The following is a 5,594-nucleotide window of genomic DNA, read 5'->3' on the forward strand; positions in this document are numbered from 1 at the left end:
CTGTTCATATCACTACTCACGTTACTGGTCATCCCAAAGTTACTGTTCATCCGTAATCAAAAAGAAAAAATTGTTCTTGAGTTGTTGTGAGTGGGTTGAAATTCTTACCTGTTTTTTGTGTTGAGTCTTGCAAAATCTTGAGTTGCGAGGGCTGTGTTTGATTGATCTTGAACTATCTTGAGTTTCTTGAATTTCTTAATTACATTCTTGAGAGTTTTTGAAGTTCTTGAATCAATTCTAGGGTCTCTTCGAAATCTTTAACAAGTTCTTGGAATAATCTTGAAGAATCTTGAATTCTTGATCAACCAATCATGAATTCTTGAAGGTTTTAATTCAATCAATTGCAAGTGATAAGTTGTAAATTGTAGTGCATTTATAGGTATACGTTGATAGTTAACCATGATATTTGAGCTTTATTTTGAGTAGAAACTGCTTAATTTTGCTCTTATATTGTTCTAATAGGTGAAAAGTTTAATTGGAGGGAAAATGGACCACAAATGTGGTGCGAAGAAGCAATGAAAAAGGGAAAAGTCAAGAGAAAGAGGATTGGAAGGAACGACATGTTTCAGTATTTTGGTGATAAATTGAGCTACGCAAATCAGATTGAGATGATTCTTGATTCAATTTGAATCTAAGCCAATTTTCTACAACTTTCATGCAGACATAAAAGTTTGGTTCTCATGTTTTCATAGTAAAAAATCCAAATTATTGAAGTATAGTTGCGCTACAATGCTCTTACAATCAAGTTTTAGTATTTTAGGCATATCTTAGTACTCAGATGCCCAAATGACATGATTCTTGTGCCATTAGAAATGCAATTCAAAGGCTACAACTTTCATGTTTCGAGCAAGAGCTAATTTGGCCTTGATGATAAAGATTGTTGGCCTTGAAGTCAATCCACACACAGATTCAAAACAATTTATCTGCGGATATTTCGTAACGTGTGTCGACGTTCATGCCGGAGTTCTTCTAGGCAAGTCATCTGATGCAACTCCGGCGCCAATGCTTTTGCTAGAGTTTATCGGGAGAATGTTCAAAATTGACATTTTTCAGCTCCAATAAGCCCAATCCTGCCCCGTTTCAGATACTACTTTAAGAAACTACAAATAAGGGCTATCTAGTACGTTTTTAGGGGTGAAAAAACATTAGTCAAGCCTAGTTTTAACATCTTTTCATAGTTTACTCTTGAGAGATCAAGATCAAATGAAGGTGAATCAAGGAGTGCGTAAGGAGAAGATTGGAGCAAGCAGCTGAGAAGTTTTCTTTCTCTTTTTCTTATCTTTGTATCAACTCTTTGAATTCGTGGTTTTAATTTCATAATCATGTTGAACTAAATTGTTTCTAGGGTTAGAGTTTTTATGAAGGAATTTGATTAAATTTTTTAGTTTAATTTATTTCCTTTTGTTATGATTTATCTATCTTTATTTTAATTACATGTTTATGTTTGGCCACCATAGACATGCTCTTAGGCCTTGTATTGAATTGAAAAAGGATATACAGCCACAGACTAGATTAGATAAACATACTTAGTCTAATCACGAGAGTGGGTTAGGGTTTGTATGATGCACTTATGTCACCGAAGTTTTTAAAGGGTTTAATTGAATACTTGCAATATTGAGAGAGACGTAAGATTTAATTAAGTACACTTTAGATGTATCGAGAGATAATCTAAAATATAAGTGTGTGATGTGTTCGTGGTTTGTTAAGAAATTAATTAAATAATTAACTCAAATTCTGGATTAAAACCTGAAACCCTAGACTCGTGTTTATTGTTTTCTAACCATTACTTTATTTGAATTGCTTATTGTTTTATTGTGTAGTTATAAAATATAACTCCTTGAATTTAAATTTTGTGATTTTATTAAAATAATTAAAATAGAAAATTAATTCGTCCCTGTGGATGGACCACCCTAGCATACTCCAGGTAAATTATTACTACGATTGACCCTTTGCACTTGCAGGAATTCATCGATCAAGTTTTTGGCATCATTGTCGGGGTCGACGCTAAGTTTTCTACTTTAGTTAATTTTGTTTTTTATTTTTATTTCTTCACTTTTGTTTTTGTTTTTCTTGCTTAAGTACCTTGGTTTAAGATGGCTTTAGACATTCCTAACAACCAAAATCCACCACCAGCTCCACCTGCTAGACTTTGTCTGAGGGACATCCAATTTCCCATGATAGCAGTTTCTCCACAATGTATCTAACTAAGTGATGGGGCTACGAATTGCGAGCTCAAGATCTTGCATTTTAATATGCTTCCTACTTTTCATGATTTACCTAATGAAGACCAGCTATCTTTTATCCGAGAATTTTACTCGGTGGTGCAGATTTCCATTGAGTGGGATATCAGAAGATGATCTATAGATGAGGTGTTTTCCCTACTGCGTCAAGGACTATGCTAAATCTTGGCTACTAAACTTACCTGAGGGATTCTTGAGAATTTGGGAAGATGTTTACAATATCTTTATGACCAAGTACTACTCTCTGCAGAAAACTATTGATTTAAGGAATAAGATTTGCTCATTTGCTCAAATGGAGAGAGAAACCATTCATGAAGCTTAGGAACGATTTAAGTTGCTGCTTGCTCAATGTCCTCATCACCAGTATCTATTGGCTCTACAAGTATAGTTTTTCTATGTCAAATGATAGAATCTTCAGTGCCTTGACTTTTGCCATCAAAACTTATCTCAAGTGCAATCAAGATACAGACCCTTATTCTAGTACTCTCCACTTTTTGGTACTCAAGTACAAGAATCCACAATAAGATAATTCACAACTCGGGCCAGCTGGTCCCAACAGTAAATCACCCATATTAGAGATTCCTACCTGACGTACATATCTATCTTCCCCAAGTATCATGATGAAGGTTTTATGCTTATAACAGTCATGATTCATAGCTTATGCCCAAGAAGAGCACCTAGTCCTTTCCACTTATTCACATAATCGGGACCATAACACCACTTGGCCCCAAGCTCACTCCGCACAAAGACCATGCGAAACCTGGCTCTGATACCACCTGTGACAGCCCCACCTCCCCCTAGGGCGTACCCAAGGGTTTGGCGGACCGCCTACCCAATACTCGCTAGGACTTAGTCACAATTCATGAAAACTTTCAAATGAAAACCTTGATAACAAAAGCAATATGAATTTTCAACCTTTAACATATACACTCATGGTCCTCCAACACCCACACGACCTATAAATACAATCAAAGAATCAGACTTACAAAAATCGAACCAAACAAGCAGGCTAGATATCTATGAAGTACACGCTCGAGAAACTAACAATCTTAGAAGAAAGCGAGACTTTTCTCAATTCAACCTCTCATGTCCTCATCCCTGTAAGGAAAACAAATGGCGTGGAATGAGCTAAAACCCTAATGAGGTTCCAAATAACCAAACAGGTAAAGTACGAGGCAAGATAGCATACCCAAACATTAAGAAACAAGTCAAACTCAAATAAATCATGACCCAATATGTAATTAAGCAATTAGCCAGATAAATCATGCAAAAGGGTACAGAAAAAAAAAAGAACACATTCAGGGCAAAGGATATAGGTTGCTCTCAGGAGCAAGTTCCACAGTAGCTTGATCAAGGTCCGTTGACTCTCTATCAACCACGAAAGTATAACGTCCGTAGATCTCCACTTTACACCAGTTTTCGTCCACCGATCAACCCCAACTAGCCCGAACGTCTAAGAAGTACCCAAGATTCGTCGATCTCCTCAACCAAGCCCTTGCTGGCTTGATTCGACCAGCTAGCCCTGGGTTGGACTTATAGTCCCAGATATACAGTAAATTCAGGATATGGCTTATAACCCCAAGTATTCAGATAATCAAAGATTGGAGTCGTTGGCTATTATCGAACGCTCAAACAGTAAAGGTTGGAGACGTTAGTTGTCACTTAACGCTCCGTATTCAGAAATAAACAGTGGTGGTAATATTCGAGCAGACCAATTAGTCGAGAAGATAACACTCCACTCGACAAAACAAGATAGAGATATTGAGACGGAATGAGAGACATCTCCCACTCAGATGGAGTGTGGTACATGGTATCACTTAGCACTAGTGTCGACGAGATAACTCTCCAATCGACTTAATTAGGATAAAAGTACTGAAACGGGATGAGAGGCTGTGAGAACCCGTGGATTTTCTTATTTTCTAGACTTTATTTTATTTAATTGCATGCCTTTTCTATATTTTCCTTATTAGGAAAATTTTCTAGATAATTTTTATGAGTAAATATAGTTCTAAAATTATTTTTCTAGTATTAATTAGTTTTTAAAAATTAAGAGCGTATACCGGTCGTGGGACCCACTAGTGCAGTAAGTTTGATAAAATTCGGCCAATTAGGTTAAGTTTTGTATACAGGGATTAATTTACTAGGTGTTAAGAGATAATTAGAGGTTACTTAGTTAGATTAATCTAGGAGAGACAAAATGATGAGATCAAGCATAAGAATGGACAAGTGTCATGTAACCATTGGAGGGAGGACTTTGACCTACTACTCATCACCTTTACTAAATACCAAAAAATTGACCTAAATCATCTTCATTTCTCTAGCATCTTGGCCGAATTATTGAGGAGAAAAGAAGAGAGAAAGCTTCTTCAATTTTCCCTCCTTTCTTGCTTGAATCTTGCAAACCTACCGTTTAAATTCCAAATTCCTCCACAAAAGTGAGTTGATAAGTTAGTTTAAGGCTTTTAGTGGAGCCATTTGTGAAGAACAAGCTCTAGTTATCTTGCTTCTTGGAGTTGCAAAGGCGAGTTGTCTAGATATCTTCCTTCTCATGATAATAGTGATCAATTAAGGGTTTTTAGTGGTGAAGCATGTCATTTTGTGGATTATTTCTTAAGTTATGGTTGAGTTGTCTAATTTTCTTATTTATTGAGGATTTTTCTGTTTTTATATGTTTCTTATGGGTTGGCCATGGATGATGGCTTGGAATGGTCTAGAATGAAGCTTTAGTGCGTAAATTGTAGCTAAATGCGGAAAATTTCCATGTTGTGCGGAAAAATTCCAGATTAGGGTTTCAATTTCCCCTATTCTTCCCGGTACTGTTACCCCTAGTTAGAGGCCGAATTGGCCTTAGTATAAAACATAAAAGTTGTAGAGAATGATGTTTTATAGTTTCCTACAAAATTTCAGCCCAATCGGAACAAAGTAGCCTGTGAAAAGACTGAAATACCCCTGCTGCCCTGTTTCTGTCCGAAACTGATAATTAGCTTCTGTAATTGGTTAGTTTGACCGGGAATACTACTGATTTGGTTGTCGATGTCCTCTTAAGAATTATATCCTTGTATCTTAGCTTTCAAATGGCTTTGGAATTACCTGAAACGGAGTTGTGTGTGCTGAGATATGATTGAATGAATCAGGACTGCTAGTTGAATTTCACAGTGAGCTTCGAACTGGAAAATCTGGGGTTGTTTTGATAACTTTGACCTAGTTAGGATGAGAACTGGACTAAGTAGTCTTCATCAAAGTTATATCCCTCTGTCTTAGCTTCGAAACGGTATAACTTTCACTTCAATCCAATAAGCGTAGTTTCGGTTATGTCCTTTATGCTAAGTAGTAGTGAATCTGTCTTTTTGGTTC

At 36.5% G+C, this 5,594-nt stretch overlaps 1 non-coding gene across 1 annotated transcript; it reads right to left on the reverse strand.

Annotated features, from left to right (window-relative positions):
• Window positions 1–2,499: 2,499 nt before the first annotated feature.
• On the reverse strand, window positions 2,500–2,606 carry LOC113758960. The gene has a single exon (XR_003466911.1). It is a non-coding gene; the product is annotated as a small nucleolar RNA R71 (small nucleolar RNA).
• Between the last annotated feature and the right edge of the window lie 2,988 nt (window positions 2,607–5,594).

The sequence above is a fragment of the Coffea eugenioides genome, unplaced genomic scaffold (assembly GCF_003713205.1).
Source record: "Coffea eugenioides isolate CCC68of unplaced genomic scaffold, Ceug_1.0 ScVebR1_80;HRSCAF=406, whole genome shotgun sequence".
NCBI lineage: Eukaryota > Viridiplantae > Streptophyta > Magnoliopsida > Gentianales > Rubiaceae > Coffea > Coffea eugenioides.